The sequence below is a fragment of the Syngnathoides biaculeatus genome, chromosome 3 (genome assembly GCF_019802595.1).
Source record: "Syngnathoides biaculeatus isolate LvHL_M chromosome 3, ASM1980259v1, whole genome shotgun sequence".
Lineage (NCBI taxonomy): Eukaryota > Metazoa > Chordata > Actinopteri > Syngnathiformes > Syngnathidae > Syngnathoides > Syngnathoides biaculeatus.
The window spans coordinates 351,893-376,079 of record NC_084642.1 but is presented as its reverse complement, the minus strand read 5'-3'; the positions used below and the strand labels follow the sequence as shown (position 1 = coordinate 376,079).

Genomic DNA, 24,187 nt, shown 5'->3' with positions numbered 1-24,187 from the left:
TGGTATGCTGGGGAAGGACACCCGCAAGCGGGATTAGAGCGCAATGGTTGTGCTGGATGGATGAAAGGCCACCATGACTTGCACACTGGTTGTGCTGGCTGGAAGAATGACAGCCATGAATTCTACACTTAGGGTGCACGGGCATGAACCTGGCATGGTATGCGGTCGAAGGACACCCCCAAGCGGGCTTCCAGCGCAATAGTTGTGTTGCCTGGATGAATGACAGCCGTGACTTCCGCACTGGTTGTGTTGGATGGATGAATGACAACCATGACTTCCACACTTAGGGCGCACGGGCATTAACAACATATGTTATGCGAGTGAAGGACACCCGCAAATGTGCTTCCAGCCTAATGGTTGTGCTAGCTGGGTGACTGACACCCGTGAATTCCGCACTTGTTGTGCTGGATGGATAAATGACAACCATGAATTCTACACTTAGTGTGCGCGGGCATGAACGAGGCATGGTATGCGGGTGATGGACATCCGCAAGCGGGTGTGCAGAGCAATGGTTGTGGTGGCTGGATGAAAGAGAACTGTGACTTCCACACTTAGGGAATGCGGGCATGAACCAGGCATGGTGTGCGGGTGAAGGACACCCCCAAGCGGGGTTTCAGCGCAATAGTTTTGTTGCCTGGATGAATGACAACCATAACTTCTGCACTGGTTGCACTGGCTGAATGAATGACAACCGTAACTTCCGCACTGCTTGTGCTGGCTGGATGCATGACAACCATGACTCCAACACTTAGGGTGCGCGGGCATGAACCAGTCTTGGTATGCGGGTAAAGGACACCTGTAAGCGGGCTTTAAGCTCAAGAGTTGTGCTGTATGGATGAAAGACAACCAGACTTCCATACTTAGGGTGCGCGGTCATGAACCAGGCATGGTATGCGGGTGAAGGACACCCGCAAGCGGGATTGCAGTGCATTGGTTGTGCTGGATGGATGAAAGGCCACAATGACTTCCACTCTGGTTGTGCTGGCTGGATGAATGACAGCCATGAAATCTAGACTTAGGATGCGCGGGCATGAACCAGGCATCGTACGCGGGTGATGAGCACCCACAAGCGGGCGTGCAGAGCAATGGTTGTAGTGGCTGGATGAAAGACAACCGTGACTTACACACTTAGGGAGCGTGGGCACAACCAGGCATGGGATGCGCGTGAAGGACACCCCCAAGCGGGCTTCCAGCGTAATAGTTGTGTTGCCTGGATGAATGACAACCGTGACTTCCGCACTGCTTGTGCTGACTGAATGAATGACAACCGTGACTTCCGCAATGCTTGTGCTGGCTGGATGAAACGAGACCATGACTTCCACACTTGGGGTGCGCAGGCATGAACCAGGCATGGTATGCTGGGCGGGGGGAAGGCACCCAAGCGGGCTTCCAAAGAACTGGTTGTGCTGGCTTGATGAATGACAACCATGACTTTCAAACTTAGCGTGCGCGGGTATGAACCAGGCATGGTATCCGATGGGAAGACGCACCCAAGAAGGCTTCCAGCTTACTGGTTGTGCTGGATGGATAAAAGGCAGCCATGACTTCAACACCAAGGGTGCACGGACATGAACCAGGCATGGTATGCGAGTGAAGGACACCCGCAGGCGGGCTTCCATTCTAATTGTTGTGCTGGCTGGATGACTGACAACCATGACTTCCGCACTGGTTGTGCTGGATGGATAAAAGGCAGCCATGACTTCCACACTTAGGGCGCACGGCCATGAACAACACATGTTATGCGGGTGAAGGACACCCGCAAGCGGGCTTCCAGCATAATGGTTGTGCTAGCTGGATGACTGACATCTGTGACTTCCGCACTGGTTGTGCTGGATGGATAAATGACAACCATGACTTCCACACTTAGGGCGCACGGGCATGAACTAGGAATGGTATGCGGGTGAAGGACACCCGCAAGCGGGCTTGCAGCGCAATGGTTGTAATGGATGGATGAAAAGCCACCACGACTTCCACACTTAGCGTGCGCGGGCATGAACCACGCATGGTATGCGGGTGAAGGACACCCGCGAGCGGGCTTGCAGCACAATGGTTGTGCTGCATGGATGAAAGGAAACCATGACTTCCAGACTGGTTGTGCTGGCTGGTTGAATGACAACCATGAGTTCCACACTTGGGGTGCGCAGGCATGAACCAGCCATGGTATGCGGGTGAAGGACACCCGAATGCGGGCTTGCAGCGCAATGGTTGTAATTGATGGATGAAAGGCCACCACGACTTCCACAATGGCTGTGCTGGCTTGATAAATGACAACCATAAATTCTACACTTAGGGTGCGCGGGCATGAACCAGGCATGGTATGCGGGTGATGGACACCCGCAAGCAGTCGTGCAGAGCAATGGTTTTGGTGGATGGATGAAAGACAACCGTGACTTCCACACTTAGGGAGCGCGGGCATGAACCTGGCATGGTATGCGGTCGAAGGACACCCCCAAGCGGGCTTTGAGCGCAATAGTTGTGTTGCCTGGGTGAATGACAACCGTGACTTCCGATCTCGTTGTGCTGGCTGGATGAATGACAGCCGTGACTTCCACACTGGTTGTGCTGGATGGATGAATGACAACCATGACTTCCAGACTTAGGGCGCACGGGCATGAACAACATATGTTATGCGAGTGAAGGACACCCGCAAGCGGGCTTCCAGCCTAATAGTTGTGATGGCTGGATGACTGACAACCGTTACTTCCGCACTGGTTGTGCTGGATGGATGAATGACAGCTATAACTTCCACACTTAGTGCGCACGGGCATGAACAACGCATGTTATGCGAGCGACAAGGCGGAAGCCAGAGTGAAAGCAAAAGATACTTTTACACGTTACGGAGCTCGACGCTGTTTATTTTTACAAAAGAAAATTTGTTCAAATTCCAGGGCCAGCCGGACTGCCAAAGGTCAAAGGGCTGAAGGCGGTACCATCTGGCTCAGCAAATCAGGAGGGAGTAATGCTGTTTGTCTGTTGAGAGGGTGTTGTTTTTTCCTCTTTATTACACTGACAAAAATGAGAAATCACTCACTGGTGGTAGCGTAGCCACCCCGGCCGCCCCACCACATGTAAACATCCTGTTCCTCGGTTTGTGTGCTCGCACGCGGTCAGGCTCCACCTCCCCGACGCTGCGGGCGAGACGGGCCGGTGGTGCGCCGGCGCCCCGCGAGAGAGGGGGGCATCCATGAAGAAAAAGTTGCCGGGTGGCCAGATTCCGGTCCACCGACTTACATTCACCCGGTGGCTGCTCCTAACACGGAGTTCCTTTTTGTATCCGAGGCCCAAAAACCCTTTGCAGCAGAGAAGTACCGCCTCGCAGGCGCATGCGCATTGTTCCGGACGGGTCCTCCAGACAGGATGCCCTTACCCCTCCTGACGTAGTTCTTCCTCTCTCGTCCTGCTCGGCATCCTTCCCACAGTCGCCATCTGGTGGGTCTGCAGAGGTACTGCCAGCCCCGAAGCGTCACTTTTTTACCGCAGGCGCGAGTATAGACAAACCCCACAGTAGGTCCTAGACGGGGCAAGGAAATCACGGCATCCCGTAGGAAGCCCTCCTACGATATATACAATATTTTAAACAATGTACAAATGATGTTTAAAACCCTGGCTGTCTAAATAACTCCTGTGTTGTCGTTTTGCCGCACAAACGCGTATGAGTATCAGGGGGCCATTCGACCCCCGAAAGAAAACTTAGAAAACTTTCTTCACTTCCTGACCACACTCACCATTGTTCTGGATTGTTGACCCTAAATATTTGAAGTCGTCCACCCTCGCTATCTCTTCTCCCTGTAGCCTCACTCTTCCCCCTCCACTTTTCTCATTCACGCGCATATATTCTGTTTTACTTCGGCTAATCTTCATTCCTCTCCTTTCCAGTGCATGTCTCCATCTTTCTAATTGTTCCTCTGCATGCTCCCTGCTTTCACTGCATATCACAATATCATCTGCGAACATCATGGTCCAAGGGGATTCCAGTCTAACCTCATCTGTCAGCCTATCCATTACCACTGCAAACAGGAAGGGGCTCAGAGCTGATCCCTGATACAGTCCCACCTCCACCTTAAATTCCTCTGTCACACCTAAGGCACACCTCACCATTGTTCTGCTGCCATCATCTGCCACACCAGACGTACGCAGGCAGTACCACAGTTCCTCTCTTGGTACTCTGTCATAGGCTTTCTCTAGATCCACAAAGACACAATGTAGCTCCTTCTGACCTTCTCTGTACTTTTCCACTAGCATCCTCAACGCAAATAATGCATCGGTGGTACTCTTTCTAGGCATGAAACCATACTGTTGCTTGGGAACGGCCTACAGATTGCACTGGTTTGTGCCCCCATAGGGCTGCATTCAACACTATAATATGAGTCATCCGTGAACAAGTGTGAAAGGTACTTCTGTGACATGCTATACATTTGTACAGGACTTATTTAGTCATCTTTAATCAGACAAAATACATCTTGACCACATGAGATGGCACTAATGAAGTGGCCCTTGAGCACATATGGCGACTTCAAGTATCTCGGCTGAACTGACCGCCTTGAAATTGAGGAGCATCTCCACGAAAACCAAGCAGACCCACTCTGACGTGTCGTGGATGCTGTACTTGACCCTGGGCACCAACTTCTACAGCATGGGATGGCTTTGCACATTGTCCAAGACCATGGACAGATACTGAGGTGAACAACGCTGTCATCTATAAAATTAATGTGTCCAACTAAAAATTATAAAATTGAACCTCCCATTGAAATAAACATACAGAGATATGGTTGCTGTGGGCAGATGTCTCTGTGGTGCAATGGGTAGTGCGTTGGACTTCTCATGTTGTAGTAAGTCAAAGGTTGTGGGTTCGAGTCCAACCAGAGTCGGTCTTTCACTCTGTGGAATGTGTGTTTTCTTTGGTGGGGAAAATGTTGAATCCAAACTTTATGTGCATCTATGTTCATGAAAAAAAGTACTGATGGCCAAATGAGACAGCTGATTGCATGTTGCTTCAAGAAGCAATAAAGTCTTTCGGCCAATTGGATGAAGCACTGAATCTCTCAAAAGTCCTACCCCCGCTAGCATTGTCTTCTTTTGGACTTGGATAAATTATCCCAAAAGCCAATTTAGTCAATAATTTCCATTGTGGAAACACACAATAATTGTCTTACAATTCCTAGTTCCATTTCAAAGTTCCTGATAGGATACTAGTGGTCCTGGAACATGTGAGAATTGGGAGTACATGCAGGATTGGTGAAACTTTGGGAACATGGAGTGTCAGCCAAAAAGCAGTGCTGCTGTTTTTGTGGTTGACCTCTGGTGGAGACGAAACGGTGGAGGAATGGAGGGGAGGGGACGGGGGAGTGGGGTCGTCTTACGGAGTACAGGACTGCTCAAGTCCTTATTTAGTTGTGGAGTAGTTCATCATGACAAAAAAAAGACAACGGTAATACTCTAAAAAGGCCCAGGAAACGTTGGTTCGGGTTTATCGGCTCTTACTGCTTATGGAAATTGGAATCTTTAGTTTCAAGATCTACAAGAGCTTATGGCCATGCTACCCTACTCTTGTTAGATTTCGGAAGCTCAACTTTGGCCCTGGTTAGTACTTCTCAGTATTCCCTGCTTTTCCCAGACCCCCTGTTGTTTACAGCACCAAATCTATCTTGAGTACATGACCCCAGTCAATTTTGGGAGTGCTTCAGAAGTATTTTCATGTTTTGAATATATTTAAGCCTCCTGTCAAGAGTATGTGGCAAGGGATAGGACCCAAACACAGGGACATGATTTTCGAGGGTACTTTGATTCTTTCAGAAGTCGTGCGCTAATCCTAATACGACTGTCACGGGAGTGTGGCAAGGCATAGGACCCAAATGCAGGGACATGATTTTCAAGAATTGTTAAATTCTGGCTGAGGTCATACACACACATAAGCAGTCCAAAAAGGCTAAGTCCAAAAATCCTGACAAGAGGTCCGATAATTACGAGGCAAAACTTGGAACATGAACAAAACAAGACTTGACTAAAGTGGGACAGAAATGCTGTAATGAGGGAAATACACTAACAAAATGCTTGCAACTGACAACGCAAACCACAAGGCTCATATGCTAATCAGGGTCACTGAAGTGCTGGTGAGGAGCTACTGCATAGCGCAGTGGCCTGGCCACACTCCTGACATTTTCCGAGAGATGTGGCTGTCTGTCTGTTGGGATGAGTGCTTTTGACAAAAACTGGAGGTATTTCCAGATGAGTGTGTTCTAGTGCTCTCCCTTGATGTGTGGCAATACACTGAATTGACTTTGGTCGTCCTGTTTCTATTCTGCTTCCAGACTAAACACTTCGAACACCAGCAGTCCACTAAAGGCAAATAATGCCAAGAGTGAATGAAGGAATTCACTCTACCACTTGAAGAAACAATTGAAGTCATGTATTCATTTCCCCGACAGGGCAATTAGTTGGTTTCTCAGTAAAGAGCAGCCATATGCTGAAGATCCATCCATCCATTTTCTGACCCGCTTATCTTTAGCCGCATCTTATCTGGACCACTGTGTGCCATTCCAAATGATGTTCAATCAAGTGAAGTGACCACAGGTGGACTGCATTCAAATTGGAGAAGGACTGAAAGGATCATCAGAGGAAATCTGATGCACCTGAGCTCAAGTTTGAGCGGCATTGGAAATGGTGGAAATACTCACGCATTATGTTTGAATATTTACATGATTTGTAAATTGACACAAAAAAACACGACTGCTTTGTATTTTATGAAGATTTAAAAAAAAATAAAACTATCCTCAAAATGACTTTTGATTAAATCTAACAGCAAAATGTGGAAAATGTGAGTGGCATGACCACACCCCTGACAAACGCGATTCTTTTAAATGGTTGACGAAGCTACATCACAGTTTTCATGAGGCAGGTATGATAGTGCTAACGTAGTATTTCTGGAGAGAAAAAGAAGAAGGCTACTATTACCTCATTCTAACCTCGCTGCTATACAGGACATGCACAAAATGTTCATTGTTTTAAACAATTTGGATTGTTTGTTGACTTGTCTTGTGAAGTCTTTTATCATCTTGCATCAACTTATTGGTGCGTTGGATTGTCATGTACTGTCTTCATATTGTCTTGTATCAATTTGATACTTTTGTATATCTTCTGTACTGTTTTGGGCAACTTTTGATTCGATAAGATACTGTAGAAGGAAACAATGTTCTTGTGAACGCAACAACATAAGAAAATCTAAATGTGACATGTAAGAATGGAAATTTTTCTCATCATTATATCATGCAATTATACAATAGGAGCGATGCTAATATTTCCAGTTTTGCATCGAGTGATACTGCATCGGAACAGGTAATGATGGAATCTTTGCCCAGAACCCACCACTGACCTCAAGATTTGAACTCATCCCAAACAAAAGAATGCACGCTCATATTCGAACCTGCACGGGGGGACCCCAATGGATTTCTAGTCCATCGCCTTAACCACTTGGCCATGACAACCTGACTGCAGAGCTTTGTGGATGCATGTTTTTTTTTTTTTAACCTGATGGTGGTCTTCATGATTTGGGTGTTTGTTGGCTTTCAAGAAGACATTATCAGTGACAGTGAAATTAAAAAAAATAACTTTTTACAAAAGAAAATAAAAAATAATCTGATGATGGTGACACGGTGGATCATGTGGTGAGAACATTGGCCTCACAGTTCTGAGGATGGCAGTTCAAATCTCGGCCCCATCTGTGTGGAGTTTGCATTTTTCCCTGTGCCTACGTGGGTGTTTTCCGGGCATCTGGTTCCCTCCCAAATCCTGAAAACATGCAACATTAATTGACACTCTAAATTGCCCGTAGGTGTGATTGTGAGTGTGACTGTTGTCTGTCTCTATGTGGCCTGTGATTGCCTGGCAACCAGTTCAGGATGTACCCTGCCTCCCTACAGCTGGGATAGGCTCCAGCACTCCCGAGACCCTTGTGAGGATAAGCGGCATAGATAATGGATGGATGGAAATTATGGCATGGCTTTCTCTTTCATGACCCATCGGTACGGAGAAGGACCCAAATGCAGTTCCAAAGTCGAGGATCAGGCAGACAGTCAAGTGGAGCAGCAGTAGTCAGGACATCGGGCTCGTAAATGCACGACTCGGGTGAGAGGCAAGCAGTTAAAGAGAAAGTCTTTATTCCTTCCAGAGTCGGTAACAGGGGAGTCAGTAAGCACAAACAGCAGGACCAGTAGCAAAAGTTGTGGATTCGAGTCCCACCAGAGTCAATACAGTTTCTTTCTTTCTCTTTTCAGTTAGAAGTTCAGGTCCATCCGTCTCTCACTTAGCCATCGACGCACATGCACACACACACTGATCTTGTTGTCACAATAACCATAACAACCGTGATAAACTCAAGCAAATCATGCAAATACTGCACTATACCCAAGCAACGCTCACTCGCAACTACCATGATGAACGCAAGCAAAGTGCGCACATGAACAAAACTTCGATTTGCTTCGTGCCTTCACGAGAGGCCCACGGAAGGAGGCAAAGAGCTGCGGATTGGCCACCCCTTTTTTAGACAGACCACTTTATTAATATTATACTAAGCCACAACAAGGAAAGAAAAGCCCCAAAACTTTTTTTTTTTATTCACACATTAAGAATACAGTTTTACTGGACTCTTAAACAAGCAATGCATTGTGGGTAAATTATTCAGTCTGAGTCAGAATCAGCAATAAACCGGTCACGGAGGGTGAGGACTGACGTCACTGAAGGATTTATAACACTTATCTTAAATGATAGTTCCAATAAAAAAAGAAGAGAGAACTTTCAACTACATCTGGAGTCCAGACTGTGTGCAGGTTTAAAGCGCTGGACCGGTGACTTCACGAAGTCAGTGCCACCCACTATTAAGAAACCAACAGATGAGTTAAAAAGCCGGTCGAAGATTGAAAATATTTTCTCGCTCTTCGCATCAAAATTAGTGCGGTGTGGGATGTGTTTGTGCACCAGATGAACAATTTAGCATCATGTTTTTACATCAAGGGGAAAAAAAACATTCAGCAGGACAAAGCATGGAGACCACCATCAGGTTAAAAAAAATTGTGCATACACATAACCTCGCAGTCAGGTTGTTGTGGCCGAGTGGTTAAGGCGATGGACTAGAAATCCATTAGGGTCTCCCTGCGCAGGTTCGAGTCCTGCCGACAACGAATGTGCCGTCTTTTGGTTTGGGATGAGTTCAAATCATAAGGTCAGTGTGGGTTTTGGGAGAATTATCTGTTCCGATGCATTATCACTCAATGGAAAACTGGAAATATTATCATGATTCCGTATCCACTTGACAAAATACTTCCAGCACCTGGTATTCCCAGGCGGTCTCCCATCCAAGTACTAACCAGGCCTTACCCTGCTTAGCTTCTGAGATCGCACGAGATCAGGCACTTTCAGGACAGTATGGCTGTAAGCGGAAGCTACAGATAAAAAATGGGGGGAAAGTATTTTCTTAAAATATGATTCTATTTCCATTTGACAAAATGCTGACAGCACCTGGTATCAGTCAATTTAGGGAGTAGATTTGGGTGTCCGTTGGCCTACACAATGTCAGTCTCAGGATGGCCGAGCAGTATAAGGCGCCAGACTCAAGGACTAAACTCCTTCCGGTTGATGGGTACTCTGGTCTCCAAATGGAGGCGTGGGTTCGAAACCCACTTCTGACACAGTTCCTGGAGCCCCATAACTCAGTGGTGAGGGCATTGGTTTGTTAACCAGTGTTGGGAAGGTTTTCCTCACTAGGGCCTCCACTCCCCAAGAGGGGTTGTGGCAGGAATCCGGTGTAAAAACAGTGCCAATTAAATATGAGCGTTCATCTTAGATGACACGCTGTGGCGACCCCTGACAGGACAAGCTGAAAGAAAGCTTTTGGCAGCACGGTGGATCAGATGGTAAATTGTCAGCCTCACAGTTCTGAGGTCCAATGTTCAATCCCATATCCGCCTTTGTGGAGTTTGCATGTTCTCTCCGTGGGTTTCCTCTAGGCACTCCGGTTTCCTCCCACCTCCCAAAAACATGCAACATTAATTGGACCTTTTAAATTGCCCCTCGGTGTGATTGTGAGTCCGGCTTTTTGTCTCTATTTGGCCTGTGATTGGCTGGGAACCAGTTCAGGGTGTACCCCGCGTCCTGACCGATGACAGCTGGGATAGGCTCTAGCACTCCTATGACCCTTGTGAGGATAAGTGGCTACAGAAATGGATGGATATTCATCGTCAGGTTTGTGGGGACTCTGACATCTATGATTGACATGTTATGAATTTAAAAGACTCCAGACACAATATTCTAGAAAACGGGATGGAGGAAGGCTAAAAGCTTCAGTGCTTCCTTTGGCAACCACTATAGCATTTTCACCGACATGGATGCACGTATAAATCGTTCCCCAAATTCTCCCATGAATGTAAATGAAAATGAAAGAGTGACTCCAGTGTGACTGCATTTGGGTCCTCCCCCATGTTGCTTGCTCGTGACAAATAACTGTGAATTTGAAATGTGAAAGGTATACAACCATGTCGAATCTTTTTTTTCTCAATGCAAAAACAGACGATGAACTGAAAAGTTGAATTAATCCTAATACACAACGATGACTACTGTCATGAGCATGCGGTAAGGAATAGGACCCAAATGCAGGGAAATGATTTTCGAGGGTAGTTTAATTCTGTCAGAGGTCATACACGGGTAAGCGATCTAAAAAGGAAGCACAAAAAACACGAGGCTAACAGGCAAAATCCCAAAACCGAGAAACGAGGTCCGATATCTATGAGGTAAAACTTGAAACAAGAACAAGACTTGACTGAAGTGGCACAGAAAAGTTGAAACAAGGGAGATTCATTCACAAAACGCAAAGCACAACAAACACAACTTACACTCAGACACACAAGACTTCAATGCATTTCCTAATCAGTGTCAATGAGGTGCAGGTGAGGAGCTCCTGGCCAAGCCCCTGACAGCCTACATGGAAAGTCAGTCACGTATGACCTGCGCCATGAAAAAAGTTATGAAAATATGGCCTGAAATAAAAATGTAATAAATAAATTAAGACATACTTAAAAAAATGAAGGAATAAAGAGTCCCGTAAAGATTTGCGTCTTCTTTGTACTTGAGCTTGTATCCTTATGATGAGTATGACAGGGTGGGTTGGGATCAACAAGAGCCTTGAGCCAAAAGTCAAAGGTGAGAATTTTTGCAGGTCAAATTCCACTATTGCCGAATAACAACCCACCTCTACATGACAAATTCAAACAAGGGCCAGCAGCAGCTCCTCACCTGCGCCTCACTGATGCTAATTAGGCCAGGCAGATAAATACAATATGTTTCATTGTCAGGTGACAGTTTGTTGTGATTGACACTGCATCATTTTGACAAATATGAATAAAAAATTATTGTTTCCAGGATAGTAACCAATGAACACATATTTCATAAAATCAGTAATTGTTGTGATTGAGTCAACAGTGATTCTTCATTTGAGGCTAATGCCTTGAAGATGGAGGTGTCCAATCGTATTTCACCAAAGAGGCAGTCTGCTTCCATTCTAAAGAAAAAGTCAGTGTAGTCAATTGTTTTTGGTGGAAAGACACAATGATTGTCTTCCAATTCCTAGTTCCATTTCAAAGTTCCTGATGGGATACTAGTGGACCTGGAAGATGTGAGAATTGGGAGTACATGCAGGATTGGGGAAACTTTGGGAACATCGAGTGTCAGTCAAAAAGCAGTGCTGCTTCTTTGTGTGGTTGACCTCTGGTGGAGACGGAATGGAGGGGAGGAGGGGGTCGTGCTACGGAGTGCAGGACTGCTCAAGTCCAAATTTAGTTACGGAGTAGTTTATCGTGACAAAAAAAGACCACTGTAGTGGGGGTAATACTTTAAAAAGGCCCAGGAATTTTTGAGTCAGGGTTATCAGCTCCCACTGCTGATGGAATTTGGAATCTTTACTTTCAAGATCTACAAGAGTTTTTGGCCACGTTACCCTGAGAAGGCCCAATCTTGTCAGATTTCGGAAGCTCAGCTTTGGCTCTGGTTAGTACTTGCCAGAATTCCCTGGTATTCCCAGACCACCTGGTGTTTACAACACCAAATGTATCTTATGCATTGAGTACATGACTCCGGTCAATTTTGTTTGTTTCAAATCCCACTTCTGACACTGTAATCATCAGTTCTCAGTGGTGAGAGAATTTGTTTGGTAAACCAGGGGTTGTGAGTTTGTTTCTCACTGGGGCTTCCACTCTCCAAGAGTGGTTATGTCAGGAAGGGCATCTGGCATAAAAACTGTGCGAAACACATATGAGCGTTCATCTGAGATGACACCCAATGGTGACCCTGAACACAACAAACCCAAAGAAAGCGTTTCGACTTTCAAGAAGTATTTCTGGTACATACCAATTTCAGGACATTTTAGCGTCTTTCACACCACAAAAGGGAACCTTCAATTCAGGTTATTTGCTTTCGTAGTAATAATGTAACATTAGGGAGTACCAGTACATTTGTAGCTTTATTTAGGGAGTATTTTGGCATTGAATTAACCCTTTAACAGTTGAGCCTCAAAATGTCAGCCTGGATTTGCATTTGTCAATTTACTGCATGTGCAATTACAGTTTAATTGAATGAATGAAACACAGAAATAGAATTCAAATTGAGCGTTTTAGTTCAGAATTTTTTTTTTTACCTGAATAACTGAATTTGAAATGTGAAAGGAATAAAACCATGTACAATAACTTTTCTCATAACAATGTAATAACTATGAACAGAAAACTTGAATTAATCCTCATACACAACGTTGCCTACTGTCACGAGCATGTGGCAAGGCATAGGACCCAAACGCAGGGGCATGATTTTGGAGGGTAGTTTGATTTTTTTAAAGGTCATACACGGGGAAGCAGTCTAAAAAGGCAGAAGCACAAAAAACACATGGCAAAAAGGCAAAGTCCAAAAATTCTGAAATGAGGTCCAATAACTAGAACGCCAAAGATGGAACATGAACAAAACAAGACTTGACTAAAGTGACACACGAATGGTGTCACGAGGGAGACACACTAACCAAACGCTTGCATAATTACACACAATGATGTGTCGCGCTCCTCTGCAGAAGGAGCAAAGTGAAGAGAATTGACCCCTCCGTACAGGGCACTTAACCACGCCTCCTGAAGTGACGTCACGGCACGTGCGCTAACGTCAGACAAACAATTAGCATGTCAATCTTTAGCCATGATGCAGATCCCGTCTCCCGTCTGGAGGCTAACCCTAACCCCGACTCGTCGTACTGAAAAACCAAAAAAAATATTTGGAGCTGACATTCTTTTACTGACCCAACACACCTGAGAACAGAATTGCTTGATCTGGCCCCAGAGCCAAACTTAGTTTGACATGCCTGCTATAAACTGAGACAAGTCCCCTCAACTATTATTTTTTTTTAATAGCTCTAACCACACTGACCAGAGACAATGATGGTGTAGTGGTAAACACTCCTGTCTTTGGTGTGGGCAGTATGTGATCGATTCCTGCTCAGTGATGGTGTTGATATCGGCCCTCTGACTGACGAGAGACCAGTTTAGGGTGTAATCAGCCTTTTCCCCGAAGCTAGCTGGGATAGGCTCCAGCTTTCCTGCAAACCTTGTGAGAATAAGTGGCTTGAATAATGATAGGACACACTGAGCTGTAATTTGGAAACCACAAAGCACTTGTCCTTTGCTGGACTGTACTTTTCGGGGCTTTTGATGTACTAACATCCTACAAAAGCCAGGGAAGTGTTTATTGTGGAGACGTCCCTGGGTGGGCTCGAACTACCAATCTCTCAGTCAACAGCCTAACGCACACAAATATGTGGAGTACAAAAAATGTGCACCTCTCTCAGAAAGATTCATGAACAAGAGGAAGTTGTCCCTTCCGCCATACGATAAGTGTGGCTTGAAAATAAGATATGCAGCCTACTTGAACAATTGACATTGGGAATTGGCATTTTCAACCCGACAATGAACATTTTTCAACACATGATTCCTCATAATATTAATAATGTTGAAAAGAATGAAAAAGAATAAATGATAGTCTTCCGAAATAAAGTGTGCTTTCAAGTCCAGTTCCTTATATCGTGCAACAAAATCACACCATTTTATCAGTTTTCAAATGAATACAATGACAGGTTCTCTAATTTACAACCATCTCAATTAATATCACTTTGTGTGTGTTTTCTGAATGTCTGAATATTTGATGTCTTTTCAGATGCGAAGATTTCATCCCTTTTTGTTTTTGGTAGTTATTAATATGGTTCTGTTATAATATTTATAAACTTACACATATGAGTAAATTTATGACATCCTTGGCAAATGTGAGAAGATTTAATGTTGGCGCCTGGGTTATTCATGCATGTAACGGTGCGTTAATTTTGATGGTGAGTTGTATTTTTTGTTGATATTAAACTAAACTGTGTGGCACGGTGGGTCAGCTAGTAAAGCTTTGGTCTCACAGTTTTGTGGACTTGGGTTTGATCCTGGCTTCGCCTGTATGGAATTTGTATGTTCTCCCAGTGACTGCGTGGGTTTTCTCGCGCCACTCCATTTTCCTCCCACATCCCAAAAATCAAGCATGAATTTCAGACTAAATACCCCCTAGTTGTGACTTTGACTGTGACTGTTGTGTCTCCATGTTCCTTGTGATTGGGTGACAACCACTTGAGGGCGTACCCCACCTCCAGGCATAGTCCAACATTTTCCATGTTCCTGACTAGCAAAAACAAAAAGTGATCAAATTTTTGCATCTGAAAAGACATCAAATATTCAGACAGCACACATTACAAAGTGATATTAATTGATATGGTTATAAATCAGAGAACCTGTCATTGTATTGAATTCAATACTGACACCATCGAGCGTTGACCACAGCCAACTTTTTAAACTCCCGACTTCGTCAGCAGATTCAATTGTGTTTCGGGCCGGCCCTGGTACACGTACCAGGCCATGTACATGGATGAGGAACTGTATATGGGGATATTCTCAGTAAGTACGGTCATACAACGGTGTCAGCCTTGAGCAGGCATATGCTATGTGATGACCTTATGAGCTGCAGCCATCTGTTTCTTTCCTTTCTGAAGAAAAATCAACCGGGGCACATTTCCTGTCCATTTGTGCACACTGGAACACAGCGTTGAGGTATTTTGTTTGACAACTTTCACAGAGAAGACGTTGACCAAGAAACACGTGGTCTGTTTGGGTCTGGAAGTAAAATGATCACGTGACTCATTACATAGTCATGGAACAATCAGGTGGTGGTGCAATGGTGAGGACTCTATACTCTGAATCCAGTGATCCAGGTCCAAGTCTCAGTGGAACCGGAAAGTGTCTCTTCATTGAAACACGATTGTACTGTGTCAAATTGACTTGAACAGAAGTTCTCCACTTATGCAAAAGCCCAAATGCCCCTCCCAAACCATTAATGAGGGTTCCTGGTGTAATTATCAGCACCCTGGATTTTGAATTCAGTGATCTGAATTCAAGTCTCAGTGGAACATGGAGCTGTTTGCCTCTGGCTTAAGTTAAAGAAAGTCTTCCTTCATGGACAAGACCAAATGCCCCTCCCACGACTCACAAAATTCAATAGTGTAATGATCAGCACTCTGGACATTGCATCCAGTGATCTGAGTTCAAGTCTCAGTGGACATGGCATTGTTTGTTTTCTCTTTTGAAACTATGTTGGTTACATGGAAGTTATCTTTTTTTCACAGGAAGGTATTCCCTAATACATAAGACCAAATGCCCCTCAGAAAAGTCAGAGAAGTCTCTGGGTGGGCTCGAACCACCAACCCCTCTGTTAACAGCCGAATGCACAAACCAATTGCGCCACAGAGACGTGCTGCACTAATATAATATTGTTTGTAAACCTACACATATCAGTAAATTTATTGCTAGATGTGAGAGGATTTAATGTTGGCATTTGGGTTTATTCATGCATGTGCGTGAATGTCGATGGTGAGTTGTAGTTTTTGTTGATGATAACCTACCTGCGCAGCACGGTGATCAGCTGGTGAAGCGTTGGCCTCACAGTTTTGAGGACCCGGGTTCGATCTTAGCCCCGCCTGTTTGGAGTTTGCGTGTTCTCCCAGTATCTGCGTGGGTTTTCTGCGGGCACTCCATTTTACTCACACATCCCAAAAACCATACATTTAATTGGACACGAAATTGCCCGTAGTTATGATTTTGAGTGTGACTATTGTGTATCCATGTGCCCTGAGATTGGCTGGCGTACCCCACCTCCAGCCCATTGACAGCTGGGATAGGCTCCAGCCCTCCCCACGACCTCTTATGAGGATGAGCAGCAAAGAATATGGATGGATGATCTACTGTGAACCCAGAAATGCTAAATATACTTCTATATTAGTGCTGAAAAAGCAAATTTACTGGATTGAAAGATTTCTTTTTACCTCATGTCAACAAATTCATTCATCGTGAAAGAGCTGTAAATTATCCATCCATCCATCCATCCATCCATCCATTTTCTTATCCTCACAATTATATATATATATATATATATATATATTATATATATATATATATATATTCTTTTTGTAAATACGCATTGGACTCGTTTGAGAACAATGCATGTTTAAAAAAAAAAAAAAGACTGTCGGGGAGAGGCTTACCGAAGTTTGTATCTTTTTTGGTATCTTCACCCACGGGACCAGGTACGACTCCCAGTAGGAGAGCAATTTTTTACACTGTATTCCAATAGTTTCGCTTATGCAATCATGCAGAAAACTGTTGGGTTTTTCACCTAACTTGCTAGAATAATTGCACAAGAACAGCAGACACAGAGTCGTCTTTCTTCTGATCAGGAGGACGTGAGAAACAGGCCAGTTACGGTCTCAAAACACGTTCTGAACCAGCCTTTGATAGACTCATTTTTTTTTATGAGAAAACAGACAAGGTCGAAAGGAGGGGTGAGCAGATGAAATGAACAAATGCACTTTCTTTGATGATGATGTGGCACATCCGTTGGTGATGATTTGGCACATTCTTTGGTTATGACGGAGTTGTCCTTGGCTATTTCTAGGAAGATACTGTTGCATCTGTGTGTAAGGAGCTCATCCTGTGAACAAGACTCTTCAACGCAAGGATGATACTTTGGCTTTGTTGCGAGTCCATAATAAATATATTAGAGATAATTCTAACAAAATACCGATTGAGCTTGGCGGGGAAAAAAGAAAACAAAGGTGCTTCCCATTTCTCCAAGTGTTCAGGATTCCTAGTTTTCACCCGTGAGTTCCTGGTTTCACTCCGGTTATGGGAACTTTCCCTGTATTGCACTGTTTGGGCTTTGTCCTTTATTCTCAACAGCTCAGTGGTTAGAGCATTGGTTTAGTCAACCAGTGGTCATGAGTTCAAGTCTCACTGGAACCTCAAGATAGCATAAATGTTTCATGTATATTCTGCTCTGTTCAAGGACAGAATGAGAGCTTTGTTTGTGTCTTCTACATGGTGGATCAATTGCCACCTTGAGCTTGTATCTTTGCTGTTCAGAAAAATGTGAATTACCTCAAAAGTTTGAGCATCCCTTTTCAAAGTGAAAGTACTGGAATCAATACCTCCATTCTCTATGTGTCTTCAGTTTGCTGAATTTTCTTACTCTTGTACTGTATTTTGGCACTATATAAGATAAATGTTGTGTATTTTTGTATTATATAGAGCTTGTGCACGTGATGTCACAGTTTGCACGATGCCATATTGCCGGTCAAACCAAGCTGCTCTGCACTGCAGGAGCCGTTGAGTCAGAGCAGATTTTTCAAATTCCCCAAGACTTGTTGTGCTGTTGGTTGTCACAACAGATGAGAAAAATATTCAAAGAGATCATTCGATAGAATACCAGCTGAAAAGACCAGGAAATATCGATGGATTTCAGCAATTAAACATGATGGATGGTGCCCAATCAAAATAGACACATGCCTGTGTAGCAATCGCTTAATTTCAAGTTGGAATTATTCTTCTCAATCTCAAATTACTAAGGAGTATTTATCATGCCAAGTTGGTTCATTTGAGAATAATGCATATTTAAAAAAAAGAAAATAAAGCTTCTGTCGCAGCAGAGAGGTTTACGGAGGTTAACGTGTGGCCGCAATCGCTTCCGTGTATGTTCATTGGAGATGAATCCGTTCTATTTTTTAAAAATCACAGTTAACGATTGAGAGTTTTGAGAGTTTCAGCCCTATGGAATGCAGCCCTATGGGGGCACAAACCAGTGCAATCTGTAGGCTGGTCCCAAGCCCAGATAAATGCAGAGGGTTCTGTCAGGAAGGGCATCCGACGTAAAAACTGTGCCAAACAAATATAAGCGTTCATCTAAAGAATCCCATACCGGATCGGCTGTGGCCCGGGTTAACAACGCTCGCCCCCCGGCACTGCTAACCTGCAGGTCGTTGGTGGAAATTCAACTACTGTGGGTCAAAGACAAAGAAGAGGAGGAAACGGGATTTGTCGTCGTCAGAAGAAGAGGAATGCACAGAGCCTACAACTGAGTGTAGGGACTTTGAATGTTGGGACTATGACAGGAAAAGCTCAGGAGTTGTTTGACATGATGATTAGGAGAACGGCTGATATAATGTGCATCCAAGAGAGCAGGTGGAAAGTTAGTAAGGCCAGAAGTTTAGGAGCAGGGTTTAAATTATTCTACCACGGAGTAGATAGGAAGAGAAATGGAGTCGGGATTATTTTAAAGGAAGTGCTGGCTAAGACTGTCTTGGAGGTGAAAAGAGTATAGAGCGAGTGATGAGGTTGAAATTGAGGGCGTTATGTATAATGTGGTTAGCGGCGATGCTCAACAGGATGGATGTGACCTAGAGATGAACGAGAAATTCTGGAAGGAACAAGATGAAGTAGTTCTGATCATCACGGAGAGAGAGTTGTGAAAAAACAAAATGAGAGAGAAGGAAGAGTAGAAGAGGCAAGTGTGAAGGACCAGGAAATGGCAATGATTAGTAAGGGGGAAGTTAGAAAGGGATTACAAAGTACAAAAAATGGATCCTGATGACATACCAGTGGAGGTATGCAAGCAATTTGGAGAGATGGCTGTGGAGTTTTGACCAACTTATTCAACAGAATACTAGAGGGCAAAAAGATGCCTGAAGAATGGAGGAAAAGCGTACCAGTTGCCATTTTTAAGAATAAAGGCGATGTTCAGAGCTGTGGAAATTATAGAGGAATAAAGATGATGAGCCACACAATGAAGCTATGGGAAAGAGTAGTGGAGGTGAGACTCAGGACAGTAGTCAGTATCTGCGAGCAACAGTCTGGTTTCATGCTGAGAAAGAGTACCACAGATGCACTCTTTGCCTTGAGGATGCTCGTGGTAAACGTACAGAGAAGGACAGAAGGAGCTACATTGTGTCTTTGTAGACCCAGAGAAAGCCTATGACAGAGTACCAAGAGAGGAACTGTGGTACTGCATGCATAAGTCTGGTGTGGTGGAGAAATATGTTAGAATACTACAGGACATGTATGAGGGCAGCAGAACAATGGTGAGGTGTGACAGAAGAATTTAAGGTGGAGGTGGGACTGCAACACGGATCAGCGCTGAGCCCCTTCCTGTTTGCAGTGGTAATGGATCGGCTGACAGATGAGGTTAGACTGGAATCCTCTTGAACCATGATGATTGCAGATGATATCGTGATATGCAGTGAGAGCAGGGAGAAGATGGAAGAACAATTAAAAAGATGGAGACGTGCACTAGAAAGGAGAGGAATGAAGATTAGCAATATATATGTGTGTGTGAATGAGAGGGAGGAAGGGGGAAGAGTGAGGCTCTCGGGAGAAGAGATAGCGAGGGTGGACGACTTCAAATACTGGGGGTCAACAATTCAGAGCAAGGGTGAGTGTGGTAAGGAAGTGAAGAACGGGTCCAAGCAGGTGGGAACAGCTGGCCGAAGGTATCTGGTGTGTTATGTGACAGAAGAGTCTCTGCTAGGATGAAGGGCAAAGTTGATTAAACTGTGGTGATGATGTGCGTGTTCTGGAGACAAGGTTTGGACGTACAGAGACGAGAGAGTAAGTATTTTGGTAGAAGGGTGCTGCCAGACAAAAGTGTGAGAGGAAGACCAAATAGAAGGTTGATGAATTTTGTGAGGGAAGATGTGAGGGCAGTTGGGGTTAGAGAGGAAGATGCAGGAGATTAGGCTAAAATGGCAAAAGATGACACGCTGTGGCGACGGGACAAGCCGAAAGGAAAGGAAGAAATTAAAGAATGAGGGTTTGTGTAAAACCAGGGTTCATTTATTTAAATATTGGTATTTGTTTTGAATACCATCTGAAAAGATAGATGGATTTTGGCAAAGGTTTTTTGGCCAAATACGCTTCCTTGTTCACGAGCCGTCTCCCCGTCGTTAATGATTGCGAGATTGTGTAAAACCAGGGGTCATTTATTTTAACAGCTGTAGGGTTTGTGCATTCCACTTCTTCTTCCGACTAAACCGCTTTCCTCCTCTTTTTTATGTTCGACCTACATGATCTGAATTTGTACATATACCTTGTAGATTAACATTTCCGGGTGCGGGTGTAGGAAGCCCGGGCCTCGACCTAACTGTTGTAGAATTCGTATGATGAACACTCATATATGTTTGGCACAGTTTTACACCGGATGCCCTTCCTGACACAACCTTCTGCATTTATCTGTGTTTGGGACTGGCCGACATGTAGCACTATAAAGTCTCAAACTGGCAATGAGCTGTTGAAAGTAAAGCAATCTGAAGTTCCAGTCAGGAATTTCAGTTTTGCAACAAGAAACGGAGGTCAAAGATCATCGAACAATCATTGAAGGTCAGGGAGATGTGGACATTTCAAATGGATGAGAAGCCACAAAAATACCTTTGAGAAGTGAAAGGAGTGTTAATTAGTGATGCTTCCCATAACCGCTGAATACCCGAATGTATTGTGCAACCATGGTTATATAAGTTGTTTTTCACTCACTTGTATTTCACTATCTTGTTCGAATGCATACACTCACTTGTTTTTCGTATCACTCACTTGTTTTTCGCATCACTTGTTTTTCTGGTCAAGACGTCTGGCCCGTTTCACTATCTTGTTCGCATGCATACCAAAGACGAACATTGTTTTGGGATGTCTTGACAGTTATGGCTGCGTAAGATGTTTTTCAGAGCCTGAAGGACACACTTGGGTGTCAATAGTAAATCAGGAAACAATCGTTGCGGCGCCAGGTGGGACGGGTAGGCCACCCGCCCTTTCTCTCGCACGCAACTGAAAAGTATAATAGAGAGATGCAGAGTACAAACAGGTAGAGTCTGCTGCGGGTTTCGTACTGACGCCCAGCTGGTTGACAAGCGGAGCTCTACCTGGGTGAACGGCTCTCCACCTTCTCGGCATAGGTAAGGGGCTCATATGATTGATTTCATGCAATGTCAACTGTGTTTTGAGAACTTGCATTTGGTCGAAATAAATATGCCAGTTATTGAGGCTAAATAGCATTTACGTTGGTCTTTTGTTGAGTGTTGTCTTTGTCTCCTGAGCGCCGACCAGCACCGATCCTTTCAATAAAACAGGAAGGAAAGGCGAATGAAGAAATGTACCAAAAGTCAACATTGAAGCGTTATCTTAACATCCTCTTGTTGAGAACTGTTTGATGACCTACTTCCTTTTATTTAGATATTGTTTGGTTGGGTCTGGTGAAGAGGAAGGGTTCAAAGTTACAGGGGACAAACACGAAGATGCAGATTGCATTTCACCTGCCTGACCAGGAACTCGAACCCTGGACCCTCAGATTAAAAGGCTGATGCTCAACCAGCTGAGCTACTCAAGCCACGAGCGTTATGCATTTTGTAGTCCATAGCGAATTTTCTTTACACCAACTACCCAATTTCAGGAGATTCCAGGTGCCATGGTTTCTTGGTGCGGATCAATTTTTATACCGGCCTGGACAAAAACCACAATGTTCCTCCTAAATCTGAGAGTCAACGTCCCAATGGACACTCCTCTCCAGCACACCTGAATCGAACTGATCAGGCACGAGTGTTATCTCCTTGTTGCTGGAACACAGCCTGCGGCCCGCTTTCCAGACAACAATGGAGTTGAAGGTTCTTACTTTTCATTGTAAATATGACTTAAGCTGTATTGTAAGTCCTTCAGTGAGACACTCCTTAACCTCCATGACAAATTAATGAATATGCATGATGTATCATGCATGTAATGCATGCAATAGAATGTGTGCATTGCGCACTTAACACACTAGTAAAACTACTTGTGTAAATAAAAGTCACAACCAAATGCACTTTTACAAAGGAAACCCAAAATAGTGTGGCAATAGGGAAATCATGCCTTTCTTTGCGGTTTTATGAGATTGCGTCATCATTTTGCATTGTAGACTCAACAATCAGCTTCCAGCCCCTTGAATTTCATACGTTACAAATTATACAACCTTTGGAATTGGTTAAAACATTAAAATATAGAATAGAATTAGATGTGCCATTGTGGAACAACAATAATTTTGAATATTTTGAGAAACATGACTCAACGTTGTGAATGATTGGCAAACATTTCAGGGTGTAACCCCACCGCCTGCCCGCTGACAGCAGGCATAGGCTCCAGCACTCTTGCGACCCTTTTGAGGATAAGGGGCTCAGAAAATGGATGGATGGGTGGATGTTCAATGAGCCTGTTGGCCATTGCTGGCAGAAATCCGATGAGACTTTAGAAAGTCCTCTCACAGCAAAAAGGCTTGACTTGCATTTTGTCTTCATGTCGTCTCCAGTTTTGGTAAAGTAACATTGTTGTCTGACCTTTAAATTATCAATCCATACAATTTCGCCCTGTAATTGCTTGCCAGCCAATCGCAGGGCACATGGAGACAGACAAAAGTCACACTCACAATCACACCTCGGGACAATTTAAATTATCCAATTAATGTTGCATGTTTGTGGGACCTCCCCCACGAACCGTCACTCTGTCATGGGGTTTGATCCTAGGAGTTAAGTTGTCTGCGGCAAGCTTCGGGGGAAAGATGGACAACACCCTGAACTGGTCATCAGTCAGTTGCAGGGTAGATATCGACACCACTGAGCGAGTATCGATCCCACACTGTCTTTATATATTTCTGTATATAATATTTGCCATTTTTTGCTCTCTCAGCCTGTTGTAAAGTGTGGGATCATTTTGATTTAAACTACCAAATAAAGTTTAATGCAGTAAATTGGATATGTTTAATATGTTCATAATTGAATTGTATTATTAATATTTGCATTGGTTGAAGAAGAACAATTGCTTGGATTTGCGATGTTTGCTCTGCACACAAAATTGTCTTACAGCAATAGCACATCATATATGCTGAGACATTTGCATGCTCAACATGATCACAAGCATACCAAATCAACCAGTGACCTTGTCCATACTAGAAATTCTGGCAGGAAGCCATATTTATTATAATGTGTGAATGTATGTATGTTTGTTCCCAGTAGAAAGTGCATTGAGGAACAGGTCGCTCTTCGCAGTTCTGCGACGCCTATGAGGGTAAGTGGCTCATAAAATGGATGGATGGATGGTTATGCAGCTGTTTGTCTCGATGTGCCCTGCGATTGGCTGGCAACCAGTTCTGGGTGTACCCCACCTCCTGCCCATTGACAGCTGGGATAGGCTCCAGCACTCCCCGTGACATTCGTGAGGATAAGCGTAAAAAAATGGATATATGAATTTACATAAACATGAAAACTATCTAGGCTTTAAGAGAATAAGTGATAAAATGATATCATTCAGGACCGTGATGCACTCCTGGGGTATGTCAGCGCACTCAACATGCCCCCCGAACCAGGTTGTGTCGCCCCTGAGTCGGTGAGCCATCTCTTCTGGGAGTGCAGTGCTGCTGTAGACCTGCGGCCGACAGCGGGCCACCTGCAATTCCTGGACACACCGGGAAGGGGTGTCCTAAACGAGCAATTTGTGCTCTCTGGGGTGAGCCAGTCGAGGTTTGCAAAGGAGGAGATTGAGATAAGAACAGATTTTCTTTCTTTTGTACACTTTTATTGTCTGAACAAGACTTTACATTACAATCATCCAAAAATAGAAAACACTTACATACATACTTACATTTCATTCATGATTTAAATAAACATGAAGACTGTCTGGGCTTTAAAAAAATCAATAAGGCAATAAATATGGTACTAAAAAGGCTGATTTTTTTTTCCACTGTGCAGACACGA

General features: G+C 44.2%; 1 long non-coding RNA gene and 4 other non-coding genes across 5 annotated transcripts; 1 reads left to right on the top strand and 4 right to left on the bottom strand.

Moving 5' to 3' along the window:
* Positions 1-9,091: 9,091 nt before the first annotated feature.
* On the top strand, positions 9,092-9,173 carry trnas-aga (transfer RNA serine (anticodon AGA)). The gene has a single exon. It is a non-coding gene; the product is annotated as a tRNA-Ser (tRNA).
* Positions 9,174-9,310: 137 nt separating this feature from the next.
* On the bottom strand, positions 9,311-9,429 carry LOC133498677 (5S ribosomal RNA). Its single transcript, XR_009794435.1, has one exon. It is a non-coding gene; the product is annotated as a 5S ribosomal RNA (ribosomal RNA).
* Positions 9,430-10,429: 1,000 nt separating this feature from the next.
* On the bottom strand, positions 10,430-11,280 carry LOC133498202 (uncharacterized). Its single transcript, XR_009794227.1, has 3 exons — positions 11,237-11,280; positions 11,061-11,168; positions 10,430-10,992 (listed from the first exon to the last, which is right to left on the bottom strand). It is a non-coding gene; the product is annotated as an uncharacterized LOC133498202 (long non-coding RNA).
* Positions 11,281-15,775: 4,495 nt separating this feature from the next.
* trnan-guu (transfer RNA asparagine (anticodon GUU)) lies at positions 15,776-15,849 on the bottom strand. Its single transcript has one exon. It is a non-coding gene; the product is annotated as a tRNA-Asn (tRNA).
* A 5,876-nt stretch (positions 15,850-21,725) lies between these two features.
* On the bottom strand, positions 21,726-21,798 carry trnak-uuu (transfer RNA lysine (anticodon UUU)). Its single transcript has one exon. It is a non-coding gene; the product is annotated as a tRNA-Lys (tRNA).
* Between the last annotated feature and the right edge of the window lie 2,389 nt (positions 21,799-24,187).